This window comes from Rhinoderma darwinii, unplaced genomic scaffold (genome assembly GCF_050947455.1).
Source record: "Rhinoderma darwinii isolate aRhiDar2 unplaced genomic scaffold, aRhiDar2.hap1 Scaffold_115, whole genome shotgun sequence".
NCBI lineage: Eukaryota > Metazoa > Chordata > Amphibia > Anura > Rhinodermatidae > Rhinoderma > Rhinoderma darwinii.
In genome coordinates, this window is record NW_027461952.1 from 595,569 (window position 1) to 614,581 (window position 19,013).

General features: G+C 44.9%; 1 long non-coding RNA gene across 1 annotated transcript; it reads right to left on the reverse strand.

Moving 5' to 3' along the window:
- Nucleotides 1–2,193: 2,193 nt before the first annotated feature.
- On the reverse strand, nucleotides 2,194–7,340 carry LOC142699034 (uncharacterized). Its single transcript, XR_012865934.1, has 4 exons — nucleotides 6,597–7,340; nucleotides 6,255–6,457; nucleotides 5,094–5,188; nucleotides 2,194–2,701 (listed from the first exon to the last, which is right to left on the reverse strand). It is a non-coding gene; the product is annotated as an uncharacterized LOC142699034 (long non-coding RNA).
- Between the last annotated feature and the right edge of the window lie 11,673 nt (nucleotides 7,341–19,013).

Genomic DNA, 19,013 nt, shown 5'->3' on the forward strand with positions numbered 1-19,013 from the left:
GGATGTCAGCTGTAATATATCGCTGACCTCCACCGCTGATGACGCTGGATCAGCTCCTGAGTCGGCGCCATCTTGCCGGCGGCTACGGAAGCCGATCAGGCTCCGCCGCTGTACGGATCTTGACCGGCTTCCGTGCTAGGCAGACTGGGAGGCCAGTATTAGGCTTCCGGTTGCTATTGCAGCCACCGGAACCCCGGCAATTTCATTGCTGTGGTTCCAATGAGCTGCAAACAGGTTAAATGTAGTGATCACGTTTGAACGCTGCATTGAAGGGGTTAATGGCGGGGATCGAAGCTAATTTTGGTCACCGCCATTACAGCCGGATGTCAGCTGTCAGATACAGCTGAGATCCGGCGATGATGGCACCGACTCAGCTTCTGAGCCGGTGCCAATTATTTGGCGTAAGTATATGACATTTTGCGGGAAGCACTGGCTTTCCATGTCGTATACTTACGACAAATGTCGGGAAGGGGTTAAGCTTTCTATGCATTTAAACGTCTTTTCTCCTATCCATATGGGACTGTTAATCAATGGATACAACAACTGGGGTAATACTATCATTTTAATTACGGCTATTCGATCTGCCATAGAAAGGGGTAACCTATTCCATATCTTAATTTTTGGGTGAGAATTTTGTAGCGGGTGTCGATCCACATAGGGTAGTCTATTCAATCAACCCATCGGGTTGACCACCAGATCATGGGTGCAGGGGATTTAACAGGTGAGTAATGGCTGTTTTTTTCATTTCAAAACATTCCATGCAACTAGTTTAATTTCTCGGACATTCCTTTTAAGGAAATATTTATCGGGGCACAATGCACCATTTCTGGGTGCGGTATCCAATGTTTATCTGGACAGTCGCCTGGTTATTTTTCTGGACTTTGTATGCACTATTTACCTGGATGCTGGGTAATAATTATCTGAGTTAGAAACAGGAGGACCTGCAATCTCATCAATATTGTCCTTTCCTCATAAAATGTTCTTCTTGAGACATCTGATGGATTACTCTGAAAATATGGCGTAGATGCCAATCAAGGTCCAAAGGTTGACATACTCAATGGCCTCCAGGATCTGAATTTTACCTTTTTCTTTCACTAACCCATTTCTCTAGGAGTCATATATAAAGGTTGGGTCTATGGAGCCCAGATGAGCTACATTAGCAACTTTGAAAGAGCAGCCTCAGAGACATTCAGCTCCAGGATGGTCTGTGCCAGATAAGTAGTGGTTCAGAACGCACTGGACGATGTAGGTGCACGAATAGGGTCCCAACCCAATCGTAGTCAAAATAAGTATTTGGCACACAAAGCTGAAGTTTAAAGAAGAAATCTTGATTTTTTTTCAAGTGGTTGTAGATGCGAGGCTTAGTGTGACGCTTCGGTCATTACATGACCTTCATCAGGCACTGTGCCGTTCTGATTGCTGGTACATCCAGTAGTTGGCGCTTCGTTCCGAATGGCGGCTGACCGCTGTAGTTGGCGCACTTGAGATTTCTTAAAACTTTGGCTTTGAGTGCCGAATACTTATTTTGGTCTGTGTCAGATGTTAGGGATGAAGTCTACAACTGGCCAGACCACCTATCTTTCCTTCGCTCTGGAAATATAGGACAGTCCACGAGGCAGCACATCATGTCTGGTCAATTCCCCTACTACTCTGTACACTAACATCTTCAAAAGAGAAGAGGAAGGTGCAGATGTGACGTTCAGGTTAGGTATTTGCAGTATTGAAGTTGTATTGTGCTCCCCTTGGAGCGCTGTGCAAAGGCAAAACTCCTTTATTGGAATGATGTGTAGATGGTTGGTACTCTATTTGGGTGCGCAGGCTTAGTTTGTTGTGTGCTCACTTGGCTAGGTCGGCATTAATGAGTGAAATGTATACAGTACCTTAGGAAAATACAGTGTGAGACAAAGATGATAACAGGAGCGCTCCCTAGAGTAATACCTTGAAAAAAAATTTCAATTAGTCTTCTCACCTTTTAAACCTCTTTGTTGATAAGAACATCGACTGGATACAGTTGTCTCTCTTTTTGTAGCTTCTTGTTCTTCTGACACGGAGTACAGTATGTCTCAGGCTGGGGGATTTCTTTGCTGGACTTCAATGAATCAGTGACCATGTCCACAATTGATTACACAGGTATAATATAGATTTTATGAAAGTTCTTTGGAAGTAAAACAAATTATTTTTATGTATTTGTCTATCCATTTTTATTAGAAATACAATAAATACATTGAGGTATGTTTTTATTGACATGTGTTGCTATCAGCCAGACAGGAAAAAAATATGGATGGCCTTGGGAATCTGTAGAGGCAGCTGTTCTACAGGAAAGGGAGTGCAGAGACCCTACCAAACAGGACGAGGGGAGGAAGTCCATTGCCGGGCATCTGAAGAGACTTGCCATTAAACACCCAAAACCATTGTACTTCACCACAGCCCTGCGAATCATGGACAAGGCTTCATTTTCAAAGACTTCTGGACAGTTGTCTTTTAATTGGATGGATCTTAAAAACCCCTTCTGGACAGTGGGGGATGGGAAGGAGGAGGTGTGGACGGATGACGTTCCGGCATTCTTAGATGGACATTAGTGGTTCATATCTGCTGCCTCTTTAGCGTAGAGACCTTGATCTGGCACATCCCTTTCCATGGCTGACGTTCTCGACACCAGGGCTTCCTCCTGCTGATGTTGTACGGTACATTCCCTTCAGTTCTGAAACAAGAATAAATAAAATGTCCTAGTGAAGAGTTGCTCTCTTGAAGATATTCCCCGTGACCCACACCAAGACCCTTTATCTGCCAGGTAGGTAGATAGTGCGTTCTATGTTCAACTAAGATACAAAATTCACAAGTAAATCTGCTCAACTAAGATGCGGTTAACACAAAGGTTTCAAAACGGGGACAGATAGGGCGCCAAGCGATGGTAGAATTTTATTTAAATACGCGTTTCTGGCACGACTTGTCCCTTTATCTGATCTTAACCTGACGAAGGGACCAGTCAAGTTTAGTCCCGGACCAGTCCGGTCCAGAAATACAGTCAAAATAAAATGGGTTTTACTTTACTGTCCACGTGTGAAGTATTTGTGTTACCCGCCGCTTACCAATTTTTAAAGGGGAACTCCAAGAAAAATGTGTCATGCAATCAAAGGCGCAGTGCCCACCCAAACTACATCGCAGGATTTTATTTAAAAAATTGGCTGTTATCTATTGGATTACTCCAATATGTAAAGGCCAATATCACTAACAGCTCCTGGCTCAGCCAGCAGAGGTGGGGTCCGGAGCCGAATGGGACCCAGAGCTGCTGAAGGAGCGGGAAGTACATAAAGGGGATTTGTCCGGGGGTCTGAATACATTTTAGGGTTTGGTATTAAAGGGGTTTTCCAGGCTTTATAAAAATTGTAATTCAAACTGAAAATTGCACCATTTAGCAAATACCCACCTTCTAATTCTCTGCGGCTCCAGTGCCGGCGGTTCACAATCCCCTGCCGGCCTGTTTACATAGGCTGGACCAGTGATGTCCCGTATCGGCACATGATCGAACTAGTCAATCACTGGCCACAGTGGTCACGTGCCATACTTACTTAGATCACTTCTGCAGGCGATACCCTCCCTCTATACTGTCCTTACTGCAATGTTTTTATAGTGAGGACAGAATACAGGGAATATCTGGTACACAAAGTGTATTCTCACTAACCCTGCCCCATGACAAGCCATGCCCAATGAACCACGTTCTGTCAAAGGTACGCCCTGTCAAGTCCTGTCTCAATCCATCTGAAAACGAAGTGCCCCTAGAAAGAAATTCCAAATATTGTCAACTATGCTCTATTAGGGTATAGTATGAAGAATCAGTGCAGTAGGGTCTATATACTACTATATACACAAAGCTGCCATGTGCTGAACATTGCAAAACACACTTTTCATAAAAGAGCGTTAATTCCAGTCCTGCAGTCACCCTGATGACCTTATACTGTGCCAGTACTTGAGGTAGGTGTGCCCCTTTATATATTACTTGCAGCCAGAATTGGCACCGGGATTATCAGCTCATTGACGAATTCTTGAGGTCACATTTGTGTCTTGATGTCACCAGTCTGAACCAATCCTACACCACTTGCTCTTTATAGAATTTTCAGAAAAAAAAATACCCCTAGCAATAAATACTGCATGTAAATAATATTCTCATTACAGTACAACAACAAATAAATGGAAACAGCGCCATATCCCTATTAGGTCCCGCGGACATCATAGAGGTGGTCCTTGACTTCCAGTCCTGCAGTCACCATGAAGACTTTGTGCTGTCAGTGCAGGCAGAATAAACCTGACATGGTGACAATGTAATGTTTTATATGTACTACTACTCCCTGTACTGACTGATAGTAGAGAGAATGGACTAAGCTGAAGGATTCCCGACTCTTATCAATTCTTTAAATAGGGAATATGCCCTGAATACTAACCCCAAATTTATATTACATTTATAGTAGGACAGATTTACTATTCAAATTGAGCCAGAATTATGGCGTACATGTTGTGCGCCATATTTATTAATTGTTTTAGACACATTTTGCGGCGTGCTTGACAAGGGGCGTGGCCTAGAATAAAGGGGCGTGTCTTAAACTAAGCCAACCAAGAGGTGGTATAAGGAAGAGAAAAGTGTCTAACATGTCTAGCAAAATCTATCATACATCGTGCACCACTGTGATAAATTTGGCGCAATTTCTGACTTCCTTGTATCAGTTTACACTGTGTAAAACTCAGATAGTTTTAGGCCCCATGCACACTAACTTATTTTTGCGGCCGCAATTCACCCGCAAATCTGCAGGTGAATTGCGACCCCATTCATTTCAATGGGCCCATGCATACGACCTTGGTTTCCACGGTCCATGCATTGCCCAGGAACCTGGACCGCAAAAACAACGGACATGTCTTATTACGGTCGTGTTTTGCGGTACAGGCTCATAGAAAATAATGCACGCGGTCATATGCACGGCCCGCAATTTGAGGGTGGCTGTGGGTGACACTCCGCGGACGTACGAGCCGTAAGTCACGGTCAATGCACCTCACTACGGTCGTGTGCATGAGGCCTTAGTAAATCTGCCCCATGGTAATACCAGTGACAGCCCGCTCTTTCCCGGTGGGGTACAGTCCTCCGCACATCTTCATCCACGTCTCATCTTGTATGTGCCGGATACTTTTCTCCTTATACCTGAGAAGTAACAAAAATAACATCAGAAACTAAAAAAACACAATTCCAAGTATTTCTCCCCATTTCTAAAAATAACATTTCCTGCAGGTGAATAATGGAAAATATAAAGATATAAATATATTCAGGCCTATGTGTCTGTCCAGGGGGTCAGTGAGGGTCCTGCCTGTTATATGTGGGGAGGTCGTGCTGCACAATAACGGAGGGGAAAATGTCTGTACATCAATATATATTTGTCTCTAGGAGCCCCTACAAAGTCTCAGTGAGGGCCCTGTCTGTTATACGTGGGGAGCTTGTATACAGCGTTAGTAACAGGCATGTCACACCACTATAGATATTTTGGGTGCCGGTTCTTCGACCTCACTGTCCATAGTTTAATTAAACACCTTAAGAAAATGGATCATCACTAAGAAGTTTTATTTAAAGGGGTACTCCCATCTTACTATTTCTCTGGGACTCACACCTATGTGGAAAACGGAGGTCTCTCCCTGACCCTGTCCTGCTTTGTTCCCAGATCCCTGTCCCGTCTAATGGCTGCTGATTCCAGGTGGAGAATGACTTGGGAAAGGCCTCGCACGTCCCTCTCTCTATTCTGTTCTATGGAAGTTTCGGAAACAGCTGAGCGCTGTTGAACTATTTGCGTAACTCCCATAGTACAGAACGGAGAGAGCTGCGTGCATGCGCATAGGTGGATATCACATAAACGTCTGAGATGGAGAAAACCCTCTAAAGAGATTATTTCATTAAAGGGGTTGTACATAATTAGAAAAATAGAGCTGATATCTTCCAAAAACAGAGCCACACCTGTCCACAGGTGATGTGCGGTGTGTGGACAGCTTAGCCCTATACATTTCAATACAGAAAAGCTGCAATACCACACACAGCCTCTGGACAGAGGTGGCGCAGAGCTTCCATTTGGGTCATAGAGAGGGTCTCCAGCGTGATACCCCCCTCTATGATATCTAAATACCCTTATAGGGCATTTCAGGTGTAACCAGAAGTTAAGGTGATACAAAAAAATATTCCATACATGAGATTTCCTTAAAGGAGATATTGTAACAATAATTACTGAAAATATGTAATTGACTTTTTCCTCCATTGTAGGAATAGAACCCGAGAAGCGACGTTTTGGACTACGGAACAGTCGATCCTCCGGATGAAATGCTGTGTGGTTGGAGCGCAGTCCCAGGAGCGCTGGTGTTGTTGTGCTTATCCATGTTCTTCTTATCTGGAGCTTGTATACAGAACACGCGATCCTTCTGGTCCGACCTACTAACATATATAAGCACAGCCTAAGCACACACGTAATGATATATAATAACATAACATTAACATAACATTACTATGTATCAGCCCTGATACGTCAGTCTCATCATATTTCTGGGGTCCCCGCACACAGGATATACGTTACCTCCTGTGATGATGTCACTTCCCTGTATTTCCTGTATGACATGGCTGCTCTTCCTCTTCCCGTTTCCCTTTCTGATGTATTTCCTCTTCCTGTGTGATAAGACGTGTGCTGTTGCCTCCTGCTGTGTATAACACGAGATGCAACATGTCTTATAAAACATGTAAATAATAATCGCAGAAAGCAAAAAAGATTTTGTTCATTTCCATTCACATCAATGGTTATTTGTTTGCAGCCGTTTTTCTGAGCCGTACTTGTCTGTTTTTAGAATCAACTACAGGGAGATTTGAGATGTGGTTTGAGAATTTCTTTCCTATGTAAACCCCACCGATAAGGACAGCTAAGAAGCCTCAGTTATCAGCGAGCGACCCCATCATTAGACTAAGCAGAGTGCCCCCATACAGTGCCAGCAGAGTATTGTCCCTTAAACAGTGCCAGTATACTGCCCCCTCATAAACAACACTACCAGCAGAGACCACCTCAATAAACCATATTGCCAGCAAAGTGCCTCCAATAATTAGTGCCAGCAGACTGCCCCCAATAACCACTACAAGCAGAGTTCCCCCTCACAAATAGTCCCAGCAGAGTGCCTTCCTTTATGCAGCTACATCATGTAAGATCTTCCCTAGTTTGGAAGTCTCCAGGACAATCTGGGAGAGAAGACAAGTGTGATGTAACCTGGTTGCAGTGTGTAAATGTAGCCTGAAACATCACGTGTAGCCCCTAAGTCTATGTTCACATGTTACATATTTATTGCAGATTTCCATGGTCAAATTGACACATAAAGTATGAATGTAAATAGGGTTCTAGAAAACTGCATAAACTTGCAGCAGTAACAATCTGCAGTAGATTGTAATGCAAAGGATGCACAGCCAAATATGCTGCAAAAGCCACATGTAATATATGGAGAAATATTAGGCCTAGTTCACACAGAGTTTTTTTGGAGCGTTTTTTTAAGTGGAAAACGCATCGAAAACCGCACCAAAAAACGTCCGAAAACTAATCTTATTGATTTCAATGGGATGCAGAGGCGTTTTTCCCACGAGAAAAAAACACTCACAGGAAAAAGCAGCGTCAAGCCCTTTCTTCAAGCGTTTCCGTCTCTGACCTCCCATTGCCATCAATGGGAGGCAAAGAAAATGGTTTTCGCAGCATTTTTGCCTGCGGTGCTCAATGGCCGTGGTCGAAAAATGCGTAAAAAAAGCGGCAGAAGGAATTTTGAGGCAGATTTTTCCACCTGCAAAAAACTTGGTGTGTAAACAGGGACTTCGTGTCCACATGTGACCTACTCTATCCAATCACAGCTGTAATTCCAGCCAAGGCTGCCTAAGATTATGTTCACACCCCCCACTTCTCCTGCGGTTTGGCCGCTGCAGCCCGATGAGGAGGGATTATAACTAGAAATTGTGGATATAAAGAACATGCAGAGGTTTCTGTGTGACAGTCTAAGGGCATGCCCAGACGTGGCGGAGTTCTGCATACACTGTCCGCATCAATGCCGCACATAATCTGTGTTGCAGATTCTGTCGCGGCTTTGCCTAAAATGGGCATTAAATTGATGCGGACTGGCCGTTGCGTATTGAGGGGGAAAGGGCTTCCCTTCTCTCTATCAGTGCAGGATAGAGAGAAGGGACAGCCCTTTCCCTAGTAAAAGAAAAAGAAATTCATACTTACCCGGCCGTTGTCTTGGTGACGCGTCCCTCTTTCGACATCCAGCCCGACCTCCCTGTATGACGCGGCAGTTCATGTGACCGCTGCAGCCTGTGATTGGCCTGTGATTGGCTGCAGCCGTCACTTGGACTGAAACGTAATCCCGGGAGGCCGGACTGGAGGAAGAAGCAGGGAGTTATGGGTAAGTATGAACTTCTATTTTTTTTACAGGCTGATGTATATTGTGATCGGATGTCACTGTCCAGGGTGCTGAAACAGTTACTGCCAATCGTTTAACTCTTTCAGCACCCTGGACAGTGACTATTTACTGACATCGCCTATTAACGCTCCTGTAATTACGAGTGCACACACGTAATCACCCGTAATTACGGGAGCCCCATTGACTTCCTCAGTCTGGCTGTAGATCTAGAGATACATAGGTTTAGCCAGAATGAAGAACTATCATGTTAGTAAAACCAGTACGCTCCGCAGCACACATAACATCTGCGGACTTCATTGCGGAATTTTCACTCTCCATTGAAGTCAATGGAGAAATTCTGCAATGAGTCCGCAACAAGTCCGCTACACGTCCGCAACAGCCAGTGTATGCTGCGGACACCAAATTCCGCACCACAGCCTATGCTCCGCAGAATTGTCCGCAACGTGTAAACGAACCCAACTAAAAAGCTGTGGAAAGCAATGGAGAAACGTGTACGCTGCGGATTTCCGCTGCGGACTATCCGCAGCGGAATTGCAGAGCAATTCCGCCACGTCTGGTCATGCCCTAAGGCTCTGTTCACATCTGCATTGGGGTCCCGTTCTGACGTTCCCGTCAGAGGTTTCCGTCAGAACAGGACCCTGAGCAGACACAAACTGACACCGACGGAAACCAGGGGTTTCCGTTTCCATCACCATTGATTTCAGTAGTCGACTAAGCTATTGCTTCCGGCAAAACGAAGGGTCCGGAGCACAAAAGAGACAAACGGAAACCACGGGCACCGGCTCCGTCACCATTGAAATCAATGGTGATGGAAACGGAAACCCCTGGTTTTCGTCGGTGTCTGCTCAGGGTCCCGTTCTAACGGAAACCTCCGACGGAACGTCAGAACGGGACCCCAACGCAGATGTGAACAGAGCCTAATATGGATGAGAAAGGGGAGGTGGGACTACTCATTTATTATGCCCTGATACTGAACTGGTATTACTAGTATTATACCCTGTTCTATGAACTCTACCCGCTGGAGTACCCCAAATATGCTTGTACCACTGATCGAGGTGCTATGTGTTTTGTAGTAAAATTAAATTGGTATTTGATTATTTTTTTTACAGTTAATATTTATTAAAAAATCTGTTTTAAAGTTTTTTGCCTGGCAGTGATAGTTTGATATTTGTCCAAAACCTATTTATTTCCATATTTCATGGATATTATGAGGTGGGACTACTCACCTAACCAGTATGTTCCTGACGGGAGCTGCATGCGTACATCTCATCAAGTCTCCGATCTCCTGGCAGCTCCACTTTGTACAGATCCTACAATGAAAATCTATGCAAAAAGTTTACACCAAAAAAACAGAAAATTCTACTGCGGAACCAGGATTGTTGTTGTGTGGCAGGGCTGCACCTCGCCCTTCTGCTGCCGGAGGTAAACAGTGAAATAGCGCCCCCCACCTGCATCACCATAGAGTGGCCATGTGGGGTAGAGAAAAGATAGCAAAGAAAATATAGAAAACCTTTATGTTTACATGTAGTAGAAATCTATTTAATACAAGTGAATAATATTTATAAAAATCGTAATCACATGCTGCGTTAGGCCTCATTCCCACGACAGGGTTTCGCGGCCGGGTGCCGGCCGTTCATAAATCGTCCGGCACCCGGCTGCATTAGGAATAATAGACCCCTAATGGGGCTATTCACACGACCGATTTTTTGACGGCCGGGGAAACCGGCCGTCAAAAAATAGGACATGCTCTATCTTCGGCCGGGTACCCGGCCGCCCGGCTCCCATAGAAGTCTATGGGGCCGGGTAATACCCGGCCATCACCGGGATGTGTCCCGAGTGATGGCCGGGTTTTCCGGCGCTTGCGCTCTATCTCCTCACAGCGCAGAGTGCATGTGAGGAGGAGGAGTTGATGCCATTCTGACGAATGGCATCGCTGTACACTGTGTTGCAGGGCCGGGGTGTACAGCAGGTGGAAGGGAGCGCTGCGCTGGCTCCCTTCCCCTGCTTGTTTTAAAAGCACCCTGGCCCGGCGACACCTTCGATGGCGCCGCTAGCAGCTGCTGCGGCTGCTACTACTGCAGCGACGCCACTATCGCAGAGCAGGGAGGTATCTCCCCGCTCTGCTATGTGCTAGCCGCACTTTAGCTCCTTGAAGGAGCGGAATCCCCGTGTTTTCGGGGATTCCGCTCCTGGACAGAGCGCTTGATGTCTCTGTCCATATCTGGGCAGTGACATCAGGGGAAACTCCTGAAGCGGAATCCCCGAACACATGGGGATTCCCCTTCAGGAGTTGCCGCTGATGTCACTGTCCAGATCTGCCCGGCCCGGATGCAAAACTTTATGCAAACCGGCCGGGCAGAATGGCCGATTTTACAGGCCGGCACTCGGGCTCGGGCGCGACCCGGTCGTGTGAATCCCGCCCTAGGCCTCATTCACACGACAGGGTCCGAGTGTCGGCCGGGAAAATCGGCCGTTTTTGGCCGATTTTCCCGGCCGGTTTGCATCCGTTCCGATTCCGTTCCGGGCCGTGTTGCTGTTTTTACCGGCCGATTTGGACCCGATTTGCATCCGGTTTTTTCCCTGACCGTTTTTTAATCGGATTAATTTTTTGCACTTTACTTATTTTTTTATTATTATGTTCTGTCCCTCAAAGGTCAAAAAAGACCTTTTTGGAACTTTTAATATTTTTTTTCTTTCTTTTACACCATGTTTTTCCCTGTAACTGGAGCTGCACAGCAGCCCCAGTTACAGGGGAAATCAGCCCTCTCACAGTGACGATTGTCACTAATAGGATTGTGCTAGGTCAAGTAAGACCCAGCAGCAGTCTGTCACTAACGGCACCCGGCGATCATGTGACCAGTCACATGATCACCGGGAGGAATAGAGACAGCACCGCTGCTGTCTCTATTTCTATACACAGCGTTCATTGAGCATTGTGTAAAAAGACATCGTAGAAGACAGAAGCAGTGAAAGCTGCTTCTATCCTCTCCTCAGGGTCCCCGGCAGTCACGGACAGCCGGAGACCCGACATTCAGCTGCCCGATCGCGCGGGCAGCAAGTTAAAACCCGAGCCGTAAAAAGTCTATGGCTCGGGTTTTAAGGACCCTGACCGCTGGCCGTAAAAACACAGCCAGCGGTCGGGAACCGTAACAAGCAGGGGAAGGGAGCCAGCGCAGCGCTCCCTTCCACCTGCTGTACACCCCGACCCTGCCACACAGTATCACCAGCGTAGCCATTCGTCCGAATGGCATCAACTCCTCCTCCTCACATGCACTCTGCACTGTGAGGAGGAGAGAGTGCGCGAGTGACGGTTGACCCGGCCATCACTCGGGACACATTCCGGTGATGGCCGTGTATTACCCGGCCCCATAGACTTCTATGGGAGCCGGGCGGCCGGGTACCCGGCCGAATATAGGGCATGTCCCATTTTTTGACGGCCGGTTTTCCTGGCCCGTCAAAAAATCGGTCGTGTGAATAGCCCCATTAGGGGTCTATTATTCCTAATGCAGCCGGGTGCCGGCCGATTTATGAACGGCCGGCACCCGGCCGGGAAACCCTGTCGTGTGAATCCCGCCTTAATTCTGCAGTGTATTACTGACATACCTACCTACTTGCACTCATTATATTACACTCATCCATTATATACCTACCTGCACTCATTATATTACACTCATCCATTATATACCTACCTGCACTCACTATATTACACTCATCCATTATATACCTACCTGCACTCACTACATTACACTCATCCATTATATACCTACCTGCACTCATTATATTACACTCATCCATTATATACCTACCTGCACTCACTATATTACACTCATCCATTATATACCTACCTGCACTCATTATATTACACTCATCCATTATATACCTACCTGCACTCATTATATTACACTCATATATTATATACCTACCTGCACTCATTATATTACACTCATCCATTATATACCTACCTGCACTCATTATATTACACTCATCCATTATATACCTACCTGCACTCACTATATTACACTCATCCATTATATACCTACCTGCACTTACTACATTACACTCATACATTATATACCTACCTGCACTCATTATATTACACTCATACATTATATACCTACCTGCACTCATTATATTACACTCATCCATTATATACCTACCTGCACTCACTATATTACACTCATCCATTATATACCTACCTGCACTCATTATATTACACTCATCCATTATATACCTACCTGCACTCATTATATTACACTCATATATTATATACCTACCTGCACTCATTATATTACACTCATCCATTATATACCTACCTGCACTCACTATATTACACTCATCCATTATATACCTACCTGCACTCACTATATTACACTCATCCATTATATACCTACCTGAACTCACTATATTACACTCATCCATTATATACTTACATGCTGGCCCTTTAAGAAACGGCCTGGGCCAGCGCGCACTTGGGATCCGGCTGCCGTGAGCAGGAGACATCAGTGGACGTTAGCGACCTCGTGGTGGAGGAGGCTGTCAAGCAAGGTACAGGATCCAGCGACGGAGACCACTGGCAGGAGAGGGACCTGCCGCCAGCGTTACAATAACTTTACCCCAGTCCTCTGCAGTCCAATCAATATACTTAAAACAGGATGTCAGTCTGTCCTTGATGTTTTTCTTGGAGAGAAGTGGCTTCTTTTCAGCTCTTCTTGACACCAGTCCAGCCTCCAAAAGCCTTCACCTCACTGTGCGTGCAGATGCACTGACAGATGTCTGAGGAAGCGCTGCACTGCTGTTGAACTGATCCCATAGCTGAATCCTCTTTAGGAGAAGGTCCTGGTACTTGCTGGAATTTCATGGACACCCTGAAGCCTTCTTCATAGCAAATGAACCTCTCTCCTTGAAGTACTGGATGATCCGATAAATGGTTCATTTTGGGGTAATCTTACAAGCAGCACTGTCTTTGCCTGTAAGGCTCTTTTGATGCAAAGCAATGATAAGCAAGTTAACGACATCCACCGGGATCCGTTATATGTCAATGTGGTGATGTATCTAGACGACATCAAGATTTTCTCACCCGCTTTGACTACACATTGGAAACGTGTTCGACAGGTCTTTCAACGGTTGCTGGAGAATAAGCTCTGTGCAAAGTTGGAGAAGTGGGTCTTCCAGAAATCCTCCCTTCCCTTTCTAGATTATATAGTCTCTGACCAGGGATTGAAGATGGACACCAACAAAACATCTGCTGTGTTGAACTGGCTTTGTTCTCAGGGTCTCCGTGCAATTCAACGCTTTCTGAGATTTGCACATTTCTACCGGCAATTTATTCCCCACTACTCTTCATTACTGGCGCCTATTTCAGCTCTTACAAAGAAAGGAGTGAATGCCAAAAATGAGACCCAAGAGACCAAATTGGCATTTCTTCAACTCAGTCTGTCTCTGCCGCCCCTATATTGCAGCATCCGGACATCTCCAAGCAATTCTTCTTTGAGGTGGATGCCTCTACTATCGATGCAGGTGCAGACCTGACGCAAAAAGGTCTTACCGGCAAGACTGTCACCTGCGGCTTCTTCTCCTAGTTATTTTCTCCTGCCGAGAAGAATTACTCTTAGAGATCAGGAGCTTCTGGCCATTGAATTGGCATTGGAAGAGTGGAAACATCTGCTAGAAGGGGTCATGCATCCTGTAATTATTTTCAGACCACAAATATTTGGTCTATCTACAGACCGCTCAGCGGTTGAATCCGCGCCAGGCCAGGTGGGCGCTCTTCTTTGCCTGATTTGAAATTCTGTTACATTTCCGTCCTGCCGAAAGGAATACTAAGGCTGACGCTCTGTCTCGGTGAATTGAAATTAACTTGGTTTTTATTTTTCCAAAGTACAATACAAAAGTATACAACATCCCAATGATACAGTCTCACAGTGTTGTATACAGAACACAGAAAAAGCTTGCACCTTTAGATATCAGAAACGTGCCTCGGACGTTGACATACTGACATATTAACAGACAAACAAACATAAAAACAGACATACAAAGAGTGGTGGTGATAAATACAAGCAATTATACATATGAGATGTCAAAAAGGAACAGGATGATGCAGGATACGAAAACCATGTATAAGTTAGCACAGATACATTCACAGAGTGACAGAGTTCTTGCGGAGCAGAAGTTGAACATGGGGTAACTCTGTCCAAGGGGCCCATTGAGACAAACACTTCTGCCTATAACCTTTAGATGTAGCAAAGTGCAATACGTAATAGAAGTGAAGATAAACCCTGTTTAGCACCTCCGAGAGATTCAGAGCCTCAGCTGTTTTCCATCTCTTGGCTATATGGAATCTGGAAGCGATAAGAATATGGCTTATTGGCCACCTATATTCTAAAGGGATCTCATCCATCTGCATATCAGTTAAAGCCAATGCAGGGGAAGGTAAAAGTTCTGCTCCCATTAATTCTGATATGTAGCGGAAGATACGCTTCCAGAATGGGTAGACTGATTTACATGTCCACCATAGATGAAATAATGTGCCCCTTGCTCCACATTCCCTCCAACACAAAGGAGAAGCCTAGGCTTGCATATGTTGTAACAGGTGTGAGGTACCAACGAAACTGAATTTTCCTAACGGCTTCTATATGATTGACACATTTGGATATCCTATGTGAGTGATGTAAAGCAGCCCTCCAGTCCTCCTCCGAGAACTCCCGACCCATATCCGTCTCCCACTGAGACATGTATTTCAATTTGAGAAATGAGCTGTGGGTGTTTAAGGACAAGTAAGCTGAGGCCAAACCTTTCAGCGATGTAATATCCGAATCTGTCTCGGTGATTTGATGACTCTGATCAAGTGAAACATATTATATCGATCCTTCTCGCATCATTCTGGTGGCTCCGGTCCTACTGAAGGATATCCATCATCGTAAAACCTTTGTTCCCTCAGCCAGAAGAAGGACAGTGCTTTCCTGGGGACATAACCCTAAACTGGCCGGTCACGCAGGAGTGCGTAAAACCAGAGAGCTCATTTCTCATCAATTTTGGTAGCCAGCCATGGTCCAGGATGTTCAGGACTATGTGGCTTCCTGTTCCTTCTGCTCCCAGAACAAGACCTCCAAGTCCAGACCACCTGGTCTTCTTCTACCTCTTCCAGTCCCTGATTCTCTGTGGCAACATATTGCGATGGACATTGTCAGGGATCTACTCCTTTCATCCAAATGCAATACCATCTGGCCGGTGGTAGATCGCTTATTCAAAATGGCACATTTTGGTCTTTTGTCTTGTTTGCCTTCTGCTCCTCATCTTGCCGGTCTCTTTATACAGCATATATTTCGCCTGCATGTTCTTTCCCATCATATTGTTTCAGGCCACGGTGTACAGTTCACCTAAAGATTTTGGAGAGCTCTGTGTGGCCTGCTGGAAGTCAAGTCAGATCTTTCTTCTGAATACCATCCACAGTTCAATGGCCAAGTGGAGAGGGTCAACCAGATCCTAGAGAACTTTCGACACCATTTCAGGCAACGTGTCCGCTAGTATCAATTGTATCAGTTATTACAAAATGTTTCTTCACATTTAAGTGTTTTATCTGCTGCTGGGGCGCAATCGCCACCTCCTCAATTTGCTGCCTTCAGTCCTGGATTGCATCTTCCAACTCCTCCACGTTACAAAGGCGACTCCAAGCCTTGTAGAGGATTAAATCAATGCACAATCCGTTTTGAGCTAGTAGCGCAGCAATTAGCTTCCGACCACACTAAGGTAGCCAACATCTTGTCTCTACTGTCTGGTGAGGCGCAGGCCTGGGCTTCACCTCTATGGAAAAGGAAAAACCCATCATCTTTGTTATCCAAGAATTTTTCACGACTTTTAAAAAAGTCATCATCTGCTTCTTCGTCACTACTCCAGTAGGACAATATGCCATCCAGTTTTGCACATTATCCACAGAGTTACAGTGGAACATTGATTCTCTTGTCGCTATGTTTTGGAAAGGTCTGGCAGACCGCATCAAGGATGAACAGGCCCTGTATTAACTACCGAGGTCTTAATGAAATCACAATAAAAAAAAAAACACGTTCATTTCCAAGCTCTTTGACTGACTGCAAGGTGCTAAGATTTTCACCAAGCTAGACTTACGTGGCACTTACAATTTGATTCACATCTGTGAAGGGAATGAGTGAAAAATCATGTTTAACACTAGAGATGGAAACCATGAATATCTAATTGTGCCTTTTGGTCTCAGAAATCCCCCGGCTGTCTTTCAAGAAGATGTTAACGACATTTTGCAAGATCTATTATACGGCTGTGTTTTGTTATATTTGGATGCCATTTTTGTTTTCTCCCCAGACCACTATACTCATCACAAGCAATAGAGTCTTGTTCTGCACCGACTTACAGAGAATCATCTATATGCCAAGCTTAAAAAATTGCTTTATGAGTGATCCAGACTGTCTTTTGTAGGATATATCTCTGATCAAGGAATTCAAATAGATCCAGCAGTACTTAAATTGTCTAGTCCCCATGGACTCAAAGCCATACAACGACTTCCTGAAGTTACTAATTATGATCGACAATTAATTCCTAAATTTTCTTACCTGGTGGCACCCATCTCTGCTATCACCAAAATGGGTTTCATTGCCAAAATTCGGACTTCTAAAGCTGTTTCGGCTTTCCTCAGCCTTAAACAGGCCTTCTCCTCTGCCTTAGTTCTCCATGGACCGGACTACAGTAAAACCTCCATCTTGGAGAAGCAGGTCTCATCTGTAAGGAGTGCGTGCTGTTCTTTTTCAAAAAAATTATAAAGCAAAAACGCTTTCCTGTGGATTCTTCTCCAATGCCTTGTCCCCTACCCAGAAAAATGATGGCATTGGAGATCAGGAACTCTTGGCCATAAAATTAGCTCTCGAAGAATGGAGACGTTTGCTAGAAGGTGCTCATTATCCCATCACTGTCTACACCGACCACAAAAATGTATTGTATCTGCAAACGGCATATAGACTAAACCCTCATCAAGCAGGTTGGACTTGGCTTACCAAGTTGCTCTGGTTGTACTGTAATCTGGTTCGTAGTTGACTGTTTTTTGAAGATGGCACACTTTATTCCTCTGACCGGCCTTTCTTCTGCTAAAAGTCTGTCTAATCTCTTCAGTAAACACATTTTTCGTCTGCGATGACTCCCTAAGCATATCGTGTTCGATAGAGGAGTGACATTTACTTCAAAGTTCTAAAGGCCACTCTGCAAGTTGTTTGAAGTTAAGTTGGATTTTCTTTCCGCCTACCACCATTAATCTGATGGAGAATTGGAATGGTTCAACCAGGTTTTGGAAAACTTTTTCAGCAATTTTGTGTCCGCACTTCAAGATGACTGGACTAGTCTCCTTCCCTGGGCAGAGTTTGCTTATAATAACTACACCTGGGAATTCACACCTTTTTTCTTGATTTATGGACAGCATCCAAGAATCCCTCTGCCAGTTCCAACACTGTCCAAAGTTCCAGCAGCCAGTTTCACTCAATTCTTGCACAAAGGGCAGGAGGCCAAGGAGTCTATAAGTAAAGGAGTAGGCCGATTGAAGGGAAATGCATACAAGAAGTATAGAGTTCCTCCACAATTCCACCCAGGAGACAAGGTCTAGTTATCCACCAAGTACATTTGTTTGAGGACCCACTGTTTTAAATTGGATCCTTGGTTTTCTACAAGCTCCGACTCCCACAGTCTTTGAAAACTCCCAAATGTTTTCATGTGCCTCTTCCCAAGTCTCTGTTCCGGAATCACTTCTCCAAGAAGTTTCCTCGTTCTCCTGCTTCCTCCACTCTTGATAGAGAGTATGAAGTCAACGGGATTCTGGGCACCAAGAGGTCCAGAGGGAAGCTCCGGTACCTGGTCAATTAGAAAATCTTTGGTCTGAGGAGAAATCTTGGGAACCTGAGGAAAATGATCATGCTTCATCTCTCCTCTGGAAATGTTGTCTTCACTTTCCCCACAAGGCTAAAAAGAGGGGGCATAAGGCTCTCTGCGGCTGCCATATACTTACCTCTACATGACGTCCTCTGGCTCCTGGCCACCACCACATACCTCCATCACTACGTGACATACACCTACTAACCCACACTCACTATATTACACTCATCCATTATATACCTACCTATCTGCACTCACTATATTACACTCATCCATTATATACCTACCTATCTGCACTCACTATATTACACTCATCCAATATATACCTACCTATCTGCACTCACTATATTACACTCATCGATTATATACCTACCTACCCAAACTCACTAAGTTACACTCATCTATTATATACTTCTTTGCACTCACTAAATAACACACTTCCATTTTACACAAACCTACCCACACTCACTATATTATACTCATCCATTACCATTTATTTTAGCCTCTTTAGGGCTCTATGTGCTCTGACCCTTTTCTAGGGCATCTGTTTTTGGCCCCACGCAGGCACCATTTCAGTGGTCCTCGGGCACTATTTATATAGTCCTTACTCGGGAACCATTTCTATGGTCTTTATCTAGGTACCATTTATTTTGCCTCTTTAGGGCTCT